The sequence below is a fragment of the Lissotriton vulgaris genome, chromosome 9 (genome assembly GCF_964263255.1).
Source record: "Lissotriton vulgaris chromosome 9, aLisVul1.2, whole genome shotgun sequence".
NCBI classification, from domain to species: Eukaryota; Metazoa; Chordata; class Amphibia; order Caudata; family Salamandridae; genus Lissotriton; species Lissotriton vulgaris.
This window is the reverse complement of record NC_141697.1, coordinates 507,035,710-507,048,464: the sequence shown is the minus strand read 5'-3', so window position 1 is coordinate 507,048,464 and position 12,755 is coordinate 507,035,710.

Sequence of the window (12,755 nt, the reverse complement as noted above, 5' to 3'; positions counted from 1 at the left end):
CGCTTTTTTGCCGGCCATAGCTTTGTTTACTCCGCTCTAGTCGATCAACGAGGGATAACTGAGAGAGAAACAACAAGATTACAAGTTCTCAAAATTGCTGCTTGTTCCGTCGAGGGCTCACGAGCAACGAGTGGTGCAGCCTTCAGAGCACTGGAACAAGAGGACGCTTCTTTGGATTCCCGCTCTTTTATCCGTCTGCGGGAGGGCGGGGACCCTCCTCAGGTACGCCCACGGGGCGCGGTCTTCCAGGTGGGTGTCTAGGTCAACCCCTTCTGGGCGGGAAGGGCGTGCTCCGGCTACGCCGCTTTGGGCATACCAGCCGAACCACGCCCCCCCGCCCAAAATGGTTTCCCGGGGGGATCGGGGCACCCATCCATACGTTCGGGGGGACCGAATGGTCTTCCCTTTCCAAGTGTGGCTCATGGTCCAAAGTGATTTTCAGCTCTCCGACTCTGATCTTCCTGGCGGCTGCTGGCCTTGACTGGGGCCTTTGGACGGTGATTTCTTTGGATCAGGGAGGATCGACAGGTGGGAGTCGAAGACTACGCATAAGGTAAATCTGTATTGAACTGGTTCATTTGGTTAGGATTTATTTATTATCTACCTTGGCAGTTGTCTGGTATCTGTTTGAAATTTTCTGGACATTTTTAAACTTAGACTTTGTTTTGGAACTTGCTACTTGTTTTGATTAACATTTTTTCTTACAGGTAAAGTGTAATGTTTATAAGTTTTTTTAATCTTATATAAAATGTTTGTGATTAGCACTCTTTGAAAGTTTTGTTGTTGCTGCTTTGATAAGCAGAGCATTTTGAAAGCAAGTCAGCTGGCGCCACCAGAAGGAACCCATCAAATTTTGAGATGTACATCAAATATGGTATTTGTCCCATAATGTATAATACATTATGGAACAAATATACAAACAAATATACAAAAGGGGATCCCCAGTTGCGATGGCTACAAGAGGGAACCATGGACACTCGAGTATTTAGAGAAGCAAGTTTTTAAAGAAAGTTAGGCCAGCCATGTTTGACAGTTTGTGTATGTGGAGGAAAGAAGTGAAGGAGCGGCAGCTCAAGGCAGAGAAGGCACAAAGGAAACAGGAAAGGAAGATTGAATATCAGAAGTATAAGGAATTGAAGGATAAGGAAGTTCAGGAGAAAAAGGAATGTTTAGATAGAGAGCATAGATTATTAACATCTAAGGAATATATAGTTAGCCCAACAGTAGCAGTTCAGGTCCACCAAGAAGATGTGGACTCAGACATTGATGGATTACTAATCGAGCGACCCCCACCCCCATATGTACCTTTAACACCTCTTCTCCATGGACCACCAATTGTTGTTTCCCCTGTACCCCCGGCTCCCCCTCCTTTGCCTGTGGTTGTCCAGTTCCCTATTTTCCAACCAGTACCGGTACATTCCTTACCCCCTCTAACCCAGGCCTCCGCGCCCCCACCTCAGGCCACTGCCCCTGAAATGACTAATGATCCTGTACCTCCTGTTTCTGTTCTGAACCATCGAGTTCTTCCTTCTACTGTACCCCAGTTTCGTCAGGATGCAATAAGAATGATGGTATTAAATTGGCTGAGTGATCTAGAAATGGAAGTAGAAGAAATGATAGATCAGATATAGGATTTATCTGAGGGTGAGCTTCTTTGTCTCATAAATAAGCTTTCTCATCAACTTATTTTTCAATGGGGAAACGATTACAGGACAAAATGGCCCAGATGATGTTAGAGCTGTTAATCGACCGTGTCAGATAGGGACCTTCCCTGTAAATAGAATTAATACTGCCATAGCAAAGATAATTGGATACCGAAATGAACTCTCTTCCTCTCCCCGAATAAGACCATTGAGGGAAACTGCACCACAGTTCATTCCTGGAAAAGGGAATGCAGACAATGATGACCCAAATAGTGCTTATCCTTGAGCTAATTTTTTTGTATAAATTGATATATACGCCCTGGAAAAGGACGGATGTACTTACTTTAAAAGCTTCCTTACCAGACATATTGAAAAATCCTAGAGGATTTTATGATGATGTACAGACAACCATTGCTTCTTGTACCATGACTTTAGCAGATATTGATATGGTTTTTGGTATGATCTTGCCACCAGATATGTGGCGACTTACCCGGAAACAAGATCATGCTGTTGATTTGGGAGAAGATTGGGCTGTCATAATAGTAGCTGATAGTGATAGAAAACCTGGTCAGAAATCTAGTCAGCTCATACTGGATCTTCCTGGTAACATACTTACTTACATAAAAACGATGATTCCGGCCATGAGAATAGATTGGGCACTCCTTACTGCTTGTAAACAAAAACAGGGAGAGGCCATCCCTGATTTTTTTACTCGCTTTGATGAAGTGTTCCATGATTTCAGTGGGCAAGATACATCTACACCTACGGATCGATTTGTGGGAAATTTACTTCCTGAGATTTCAGTTTGCTTAAAGAATTCTGAGAGTACATGGGCTTCAGTGACTCCGAAATCTATATTAGATATGGCTCAGTATTATCAGAATCAGGTGACCACTGAGCAAGAACGAAAAGAAGGACAATTAAAAGAATTAAAACTAAGGTAATGATGGTTCAGGCCTATGGACCTCAAGGTCGAGGCTGTGGTCAAAATTATGGTCAAAATTATAGACAAGCACCTCCAGTAGGGCCACCACATAGACAAACTTCACTAGGACTGGATCAATGTGCTTATTGCAAGGAGAAAGGACATTGACGTTCGGAATGTCCTGTTTTAGCTGCTGGTGGGAGAGAAAGGGGACAAGTAAATAGTAATCAAGGGACTACAGCTCCCAGACAGCAGCCACAGCAGGTTCAAGCTCCAGAGAGAAATAGGTCAGGAAATTATTTTGATCAATGAAATAATTATTATTCAATGGAGGATTGGGAATCAGAGAAAACTGTGGGAACACATTTCGCCTAGGACAGCGTAGGACAAGGAGGACCAGTTGAGATACATGTAGGTCAGTCAGGGCCCTATCTAGGAGCCCCCATACTTGGGCAGGATCAGAAATATTTGGTGTATACAGGGGCGACACATAGTGCGATATATCAGAAACCGGTCCCTGGGACACCCTTGTCTGGCCAAATGATCACTTCTATAGGGTTTGATGGTACACCAACTCCTAGCCCTGTGTCCCAAAAATTACCTTTGCAGGTTGAGAATTTCATCACTACAGCCCCCTTTTTACTTCCTCCCACATACTTCATATAATCTGATGGGACTTGATCTTTTGAAATATTTCCATGCTACTATACATTGTTCCCCATCTGGAGTACGTGTCATTTTTTGGGGAGAGACATTGCCTAAACAATTGTTTGTATCTTGATTCTGTCCTTTCATGTGTCTGGGCTACTGCTGACACAGATTTGGGAAGAATGGACATTTCCCAGTACATATACAGGTTCGAGAGGATGCTTCCTTACCAAGGGTCCCGCAATATAAAATATGGAAAGAAGGTGAGGATGCATTGATATCTATCATTGACGACATGATATGTATAGGAGTTGTTGAGGAAGTTTCTTCTAATGTATGCAATAGCCCCATTCTCCCCATTTTAAAATGGGGCGATGGAACAGGGGATAAGATTTACTGATTTGTGATTGATTTGAGAGAAGTCAACAAAATAGTGATTCCTCAATATCCTGTCATCTCTGATATCACAACTTTGTTGACCTTAATCCCACCTACAGCCACTGTTTTTTCTGTTATCGACCTCAATAATGCCTTTTTCTCTGTTCCTATACATGAAAACAGTAAATATTTGTTGGGACTTCTCCTCTCTGCCTTGCATTCCACACAGAATGTTCCCTGCGTGGAACACTAGTAAGATTCTTCCCTTGGCAGTTGCTGCCGGGGAGCTGCTGTGGCTGGACGCTTAATAAAGTCCTGCTACTCACTTACCTGACGTGTGGACTCCACTTCTCTTCAGTGGCGACGATCGATTCCAGCTTCCAGCCTCCCCAACTCCGTAGAAGACCTCTGTACCGGTTCTGCTTTTAGTCTAAGTTTGGGAGATCGACTTTTTGTGGGGAAAAGTGCTGTTCGTCACAAGGCCCCTCTCCGAGGCTTCTGACGGTGTCCTGATTGCTTGTCGACTCCTCGATGCTTCCCCAGTGAAGATTTAAGGTACTCTTTTTCCTTTTCCCAGCGCGACCGAGCTTTGCGGTGCTCTCGCGCTACTACGTCACTGTGCCTGACCTGCCTGACGACGTTAGCGGGACAATCTACGTTGCGTGTGGCAGCCATTTTATGGTTTAGTTGCATCCTAGCAACCAAATTCAAGCCGCACAGCTGATTCTGCTCCACTGTTTCTCCGCTGATGCACACAGCACGGCATTGCCGATTTCGAGCGCACAGCTGCTTTTGCTTGTGTTTTACCGCTGGTGCGCACAGCTTGTCTTCTAGCATTTTAAATCTCTATTTCGACGCTGATGCGCACAGCAATGCTCTTCTTTCCCTTGTGAGCAATATTAAGCGGGCATAACGTGCACAACGCTATTAACTATTTTTGGCACACAGCTAAAAACAGAGAACTGAGTTCTTTCATCATTGTTGTTGTGCACACCAACTGTGCCAATTCTTCTAATGTGTTCTAATAGTTTTTGAATTATTTTCTTTTGTGTGTACTGTGGCAGCAACTCACCCACGCAATGGATCGTGTTTTGGCTCCTCCTCCTTTCTTACAGACTGCTGGCACTCCCCCTGTACCGTGGGAGCAGTGGAAGGACACTTTCGAAGCGTATTTGGAAGCTATCGATGGCGATACCTTTACTGGAAAAAAGAAAAAAGCTCTGCTTATCTATAATCTTGGCACTGAAGGCAGAAACATATTAAAAACTTTGACTCTTAAAGTGGTCAGTATTACGGTTAGTGGTGGTGATGCTGGGGAATCACTTCTAACTGATGAATATGCCTCGTTGATCAAAACTCTTGACAAGAGATTCTCTCCCAAGAGGAACGTTGTGCTCGAACGCCATAAGTTTCTTCAACGTGCCCAAACCCCTGGTGAATCAATTGACGACTTTGTAGCTGCCCTTCGCATTCTGGCCATCAACTGCAATTACAGGGAATTCAGAGATGAGGTCATACGTGATCAACTTATTGAAAGGTCTTCCAACAAGAAAATTCAAGAGAAACTACTTGCTTCTGGCGATCCTGATTTGGAGACTGCTCTCACTTTAGCCAAAAGTATTGAGCATTCTCAATTTTGTGTTAGGGAAATGAGTTCTCCCTCTTCATCAACGCCCTCTTCTTCTGCAGAGGTCAAACTATTGAATTCCAAACCTCCTGCCAAATTTAAAGCCTCTGTTTTGCCTAACGTTACCCGTTCTGTTCCATCTAATGTTTCTTCCAGACCCAGATCTGTGCAAAATGATTTAATATGCTTTCGTTGTGGCAGTAGGTCACATTTGGGTTCTGCTAAATTTTGTTTTGCTCTCAATCAAACCTGCTATAAATGTGGGAACAAAGGACATTATTCCCGCATGTGCAAAGCTACTTCTACGAACAAGCCCGTTCCCTCTATAAAGAATATTTCAGGGGAATCCGATGAAGAAGGTTATGAACTGTTGATGCTGTCTGCTGCTTCGCATGAGGCCGGGGTAGTAGAACTGTCCGCTTTGTCTGGTCTTCGGAAAAGGAAGTCTCCTTCTTGTTCAATAGCTGTGGATGGAGTTGTCTGCAAGTTCCTTGCAGACTCTGGTTCTCCTTTTACTTTGTTGAATTTTACTGACTTTAGCAAACTATCTAATGTACTTTTGGAACCTTCCAGTATCAAGATTTTTGCTTATAATAGCAAAAGGGTTGAAGTTTTGGGCAAATGTTCTGCTAAACTTGAGTTTCATGGTGATCACACTACCAGTGTAGTGTTCATAGTTAAGGATGGTACCAATTTGTTGGGGTGGGATGAACAGGGAGATTTGAACATTGTTTTGGATCCCAACCATCCAGACATGGTAATATACCGCAGAGAATTATGTGAGTTTTACTCTTCAGTTTTGGCATCACCAAAGACACTTGCTGTATCTCATGTGTCTAACACCAAGTGGGCACTCATGTTTCCTGAAGTTTTTAGTAGGGAATTAGGCAAACTCAAGGGTTTCCAACACAGGATAATTTTAAAAGAGGGTGCCATTAACTGTTGCCCATAAGGTGCGGAAAGTGCCTTTAAGCTTAGGTGCGGAATTAAAGAAGGAATTGGAGCGTTTATGTGCTGCTGGTGTGATTGAGCCAATCGAGGGTTCTGAGTGGCTTGCTCCCATAGTTTTGGTGAGGAAATCTGACAAGTGTTTGAGGATGTGTGTTGACCTGCGTGATCTCAATGCTAATATTTGGATCAACCGGCAACCACTCCCAAATATCAACGAAATGTTAGCCACCCTCGAAGGTGTGAAGTTTTTCACCTCCCTCGATATTTCATCCGCATATTATCAGATTGAGTTGTGTCCTAATTCCAAGCACCTTACCTCTTTTGTAACTCCGGAGGGAGCTTATTGTTACATCCGCATGCCATTTGGTTTAGCTTCAGCCTCGGCTGTTTTTCAGAGGTTAATGAACAACCTGTTCAAGAACATTTCTGATGTTGTCTTTTTCCAGGACGACATTCTGGTTCATGGCAAAACCGAACTTGAACATGATGAGCGTGTTAAACTTGTTCTCAGCATACTAAGGTCTAGTGGGTTAACTTTGAGGGAAGACAAATGCAAATTCCTTCAAGACGGGGTGGACTATCTTGGTCACCACATTTCCCAAAATGGGGTTGAACCAAAGGTCAAGATCATTGATGCCATCCAAAATGCTCCTGTTCCTACGAACAAGGATCAATTACGTTCATATCTTGGTCTGGTGGAGTATTACTCCAAATTTGTTAAGAATTTCTCTACCAAGACCGCTGCTATGCGTAGCCTACTCAAGAAAAATTTCAAGTTTGTTTGGGATGATGATTGTAATAGCAATTTTAATGTCATCAAGCAAGAGATTATTGGTGCTCGCCCTCTGAAATTGTTCAACATCAATGACTTGTGCATTCTTTCCACCGATGCAAGTAATGTGGGGTTGGGGGCTGTCCTCATGCAGAGAAGGGGTGATGGTCGCGACGAAACCATTGCTTTTGCCTCCAGAACTTTGAGGAGTGCTGAGGGAACTTACTCTACCATTAAAAAGGAGGATCTAGCAATGTGGTGGGGAGTTTTGCATTTCAAAATTTTTTTGTGGGGCAACAGGTTTATCTTGAGAACTGACCATAAGCCCTTGATTGATTTATTCACGACCAAAGGTGGTGGCAGGGCGACTCCAAGGATCTCCAAGTGGCAGTTTAGATTGCAGGAATTCCAATGTCAGCTTGAGTATGTGGCTGGGGCGAAGAATTTGGTTGCTGATTACTTATCCAGGCTACCCCTGTCCAATGGCAATGACAGCGTTGCGACTGATGATTTGGAAGTGGTTTGTGCGGTTGGTTCTTTATGTGACTCTGTTGGGTGTGCCCTTTCGGAGTGTGAGTGGTTGGAGGGGATTGCTTCAGATGATGACATGCAGATTGTTATTGATCTCCTCTGCAAACCTTGGCCATGTGAAAAAGCTTGTCCTGCCGCTATTATTCCTTACTTGAGAGTTAAGGATGAGTTGTCTCTTGTTGATGGAATTTTGAGAAGAGGTGGTCTATTGGTTGTTCCTGTTTCAATTTGTGGCAAAATTCTTGGTTTGGCTCATGAAGGTCATCCGGGCATTCGGTCCATGAAGCGCAGGGTGAGGCAGGAATTTTGGTGGCCATCTGTGGACAAGGATGTTGAACATTTTGTTCATGAATGCTGTGAATGTATTGTTAGTGATAAGTCACAAGTCACCCGTCCTTTGCCTGTTGAACCTATTGTTGTGAAGAGTGTTCCTTGGTCCAAGTTAGCTTTGGACGTTGCTGGACCTTATGGTCTCGTTGGTTCGACTCCCAAATTTATCTTATTGTTGATTAACTATATGACCAAGTGACCTGAGGTAAGATTTGTTGATTCCATCAGTTCTTTTGTGGTGATTTCATTTTTACGTGATGTTTTCTCTAGGGAGGGTTTTCCTAAGGAGATAGTTTCGGATAACGGTACGCAGTTGGTTTCTGCTGAAATGTCTTCGTTTTTCAAGGAGGTTGGAATTAAACATATTTGTACGTCACTCTATCATCCTCGCAGCAACGGTTTGGTTGAGCGTTTCAATCGTGTTGTCAAAGAGCACCTTCAACTGGCTTTGTTGAATGGTTTGCAGTGGCGTCAAGTGGTTAGCGACAGGTTATGGGCTGTGAGAACCACTCCGCATGTTTCGACTGGTGTTGCTCCTTTTACTTTGTTGCGTGGTAGGGTCGCTGGTACCAAGTTGAACAAAGAATGGATGTCCAGGAAGGTTGTGGATGCTGCTTTTTTAGCTAGTGTAGCTGATGTCAGCGTTTCGGTTCAGAGCAGGTATGATACTAGATCGGACGGGTTGTCTTCTTGCAAGGTGAAGGTTGGTGATTGGGTGAGGATAAAGAAACCTGGGTTTCTCCGTAAGGGGGAGTCACGGTTTTATTCTCCTAAGAAGGTGTCTGCAGTGAAGGATTATGTGGTGGTGTTGGAAGATGGAAGGGTTTGGAGCAGGAGTATGGTTTCTATTGTGCCTGGCCCCATGGTTGAGAGTGTCGGGAAGCGGTTGGGGGTTAGCGTTTCCCCTCCTACTCCCACGGTGGGTGGTGTTGTGCACTCTGAAGGGAACTTTCCGTGGAGGGAAACTTCCTCCAGGGTCAGATCTGTTCCTGCTAAATTTCAGGACTATGTGATGATGTAAATTCCTGGACCACATAGTGGGTGCAAAGTAATGTTTGTGTTGCACTAACCAATGTTTGCTTTACATTATGAATTGATGCGTTTTGTTTTACCTTGTTTTCATCTTCCTGTTTGCTTCGGTCTTTTCTCTTCTGTATTCTATTTTCTCCTTACCGTTCCCTTTTCTTCTTTTGTTTTCTCTATGAAGAAAGGGAGGTGTGTTGGGACTTCTCCTCTCTGCCTTGCATTCCACACAGAAGGTTCCCTGCGTGGAACACTTGTAAGATTCTTCCCTTGGCAGTTGCTGCCAGGGAGCTGCTGTGGCTGGACGCTTAATAAAGTCCTGGTACTCACTTACCTGACGTGTGGACTCCACTTCTCTTCAATATCTTTTTGGATTTTCATTACTGGCCGCTCATTTAGATATTGTAGGGCTCCACAAAGATATACAGAAAAGCCCTAGCATTTACAGTCATGCACTTAAGCGACAGTTGGATGAACTTCTTTTGCCACCAGGAGTTACACTTGTGCAATATGCCGATGACATTTTGTTAGCTGCAGACACAGTTGAGCATTGTAAAGAGGCCACTCTCTCTCTCTCTCTTGCATCACCTTGCTGTTAAGGGACATAAAGTCTCTAAGAATAAGCTACAATATTGTCAGTCTGAGGTCACTTATTTAAGTCGCCTCTTGTCTAAGGAAGGCCGCACTTTGACTAAAGACAGGATTCAAACTATCCTAAAAATTCCTATTCCAAGTACTCAAAAAGAAGTCAGGGCACTTATTGGTATTACTTCCCTGTAGACAGCGGATCCTGAACTTCTAACTTATTATCAAACCTCTTTTGTCCCTTGTTACTAAAGACACTCCCTCTCCTCTACCATGGACGTCTGAATGTCAAGAAGCATATCAGCAGCTTTGTGCATCCCTTTGTTCTGCTCCAGTGTTAGGCTCTCCAGACTATGAAAAACCTTTCATATTATATGTACACGAGAGAGAAGGATGTGCATTGGCAGTTTTGACACAGCCATATGGTAATAAATATCATCCCTGTGCCTATTTCTCAGCTCTGTTATACCCAGTGGCCAGAGGACTTCCAGGTTGTCTAAGAGCGGTTGCCGCCACAGCGATTTCTATATGCCAATCTCAGGGAATAGTGTTGAGTAACAAGCTTATGGTCATAGTACCACATTCTGTGCATGCACTCCTGAATCAGACTGAGACACAGCGCTAGACTCACAGGCTACGGACTTACACTTTTGGCACCTCATACCACACTTAAGAGATGTTTGACATTGAACTCAGCTACACTGATACCTTTGCCAGATGAACAAGCTCATGATTTGCTCTCACCCCACCTCCGGGACATTATCAACACCTCCTTCGACACCGCCACCTTCCCGGAGAGCTGGAAGCACGCCGAACTCAGCGCTCTACTCAAGAAACCTACAGCAGACCCCACCGAACTCAAGAATTACCGCCCCATCTCGCTACTCCCGTTTCCAGCCAAAGTCATCGAGAAGACCGTCAACAAACAGCTGGCCGCCTTCCTCGAGACGAACGGATCCCTCGACCCCTCACAGTCCGGCTTCCGTGCACCGAAACCGCCCTCATCGCCGCCACCGACGACATCCGAGCCCTGATGGACAACGGAGAAACAGCGGCCCTCATCCTCCTAGACCTCTCAGCGGCCTTCGACACTGTCTGCCACCGCACCCTAGTGCAGCGCCTCAGCAACGTCGGAATCCAGGAGAAGGCACTGGAATGGATCATCTCCTTCCTCGACGGAAGAACACAGAGAGTCCGCCTACCACCGTACAAGTCAGAGGCCACCGAAGTCATCTGCGGCGTCCCTCAAGGATCCTCGCTGAGCCCTACCCTCTTCAACGTCTACATGAGCCCCCTCGCGGCCATCGCACGCCAACACAACCTCAACATAATCTCCTACGCCGACGACACCCAGCTGATCCTCTCCCTGACCAACGACCCCACCACCACCAGAGCCAACCTGCACGAAGGGATGAAGGATGTTGCCGAGTGGATGACGACCAGCCGCCTGAAACTGAACTCAGACAAGACGGAGGTCCTCATCCTGGGCTCCTCGCCCACCGCCTGGGACGACTCCTGGTGGCCCCCCGCCCTGGGCACCGCACCCAAACCAACGAACCACGCACGCAACCTGGGCTTCATCCTGGACTCCTCCCTCTCCATGACCAGACAAGTCAACGCCGTCTCCTCGTCATGCTTCAACATCCTGCGCATGCTACGGAAGATCTTCTGGTGGATCCCCACGGAGACCAGGAAGACCGTCACCCAGGCCCTCGTCACCAGCCGACTGGACTACGGCAATGCCCTCTACGCCGGAACCACCGTCAAGCTCCAGAAGAGACTCCAGCGGATCCAGAACGCCTCAGCCAGACTCATCCTCGACACCCCACGAAACAGCCACATCTCTGGACACCTGAGAGACCTGCATTGGCTCCCCATCAACAAAAGAATCACCTTCCGTCTCCTCACCCACGCACACAAAGCCCTACACGATCAAGGCCCGGCCTACCTCAACAACCGAGTCAACTTCTACGCTCCCAAACGCCACCTCCGATCAGCCAGCCACGCCCTCGCCGCCGTCCCACGCATCCGTAGAGCGACAACGGGAGGAAGGTCCTTCTCCTACCTGGCCGCCAAGACCTGGAACTCCCTCCCGGCCGACCTGCGCCTGACCCAAGACCACCTCTCCTTCAGGAAGAAGCTCAAGACCTGGCTGTTCGAGCAGTAACGGCCCCCCCCCCCCCCCCCCCCCCCAAGCGCCTTGAGACCCTACGGGTAAGTAGTGCGCTCTATAAATGTCATTGATTGATTGATTGATTGACTGTTTTTTTCTCACAGAAGAACAGACTATGGGAAGAATAGATTTAAAGGATATACCTTTATTAGACCCTGAGGGAGAACTATGGGTGGACGGCTCTTGTTTAAGATTACCTGATGGCACCGCCTCTGCATCCTATGCCATAACTACATTACAGACTGTGGTAGAAACAGCCCGTATCCCACAAAAATCTTCCCAGACAGCTGAACTTATTGTGCTTTTAAGGGCTTGTGAACTCAGTCAGGGATTAAGAGTGAATATTTATATGGACAGCCAGTATGCATTTGGTGTGCCACACAACTTTGGCAAGCTCTGGAAGGAACGAGGATTCCTAACCTCCCATGGGTCTAAAATACAACATGGAAAATTGGTAAATAGTCTTCTTACTGCCTTTACATTGCCAAAGAGTGTAGCCATCATCAAATGTAGTGCCTCCAAGAAAGTTACAGATAAGGTGGGACAAGGAAATGCTTTTGCGGACGAAGTTTCATGAGAAACTGCAAGTGCATTCATGAGTAAAATGTATGTGTTACAATCCCAAGCTGAAAGATGGGAAAACATGTATACAGATATTAAGGATAAGGATTCAGCCACTGAATAAGAAAGGGCAGAATTGCAAAAGAAAGGAGAGTTAGATGAAGAGGGATCTTAGAGGTCAAAAGATATGTCAACATGAAAATTGCCCTATGCCTATGTATTGCCTTTTGTGACTATGGCTCATGGGCCTGCTCATGTCAGTACCAAAAATATCCTTTCCCAATTAGATCTAGTCTGGGATAGTTCGATCATTCAGAAAACGGCTGAGCATTTGGTCAAAAATTGTATGATATGTTTACAGCACAATCCTGGGAAGGGAGTATTAACCCCTACTGGTGGATTTTCTCCACCTTAGGTTCCCTTTGAAGCACTCCAAATGGACTACATACAATTAGAGCCCTGTAACAACTTAAAGTATGTACTAGTTGTGGTCTGTGCCTTCAGTAAGTGGGTAGAAGCCTATCACACCAAAGACAACACAGCCTTGACAACAGCCAAAATCTTGTTAAAGGAGTTTTTCCTCCATTTTTGGGTTTGTAGAGTCCTAT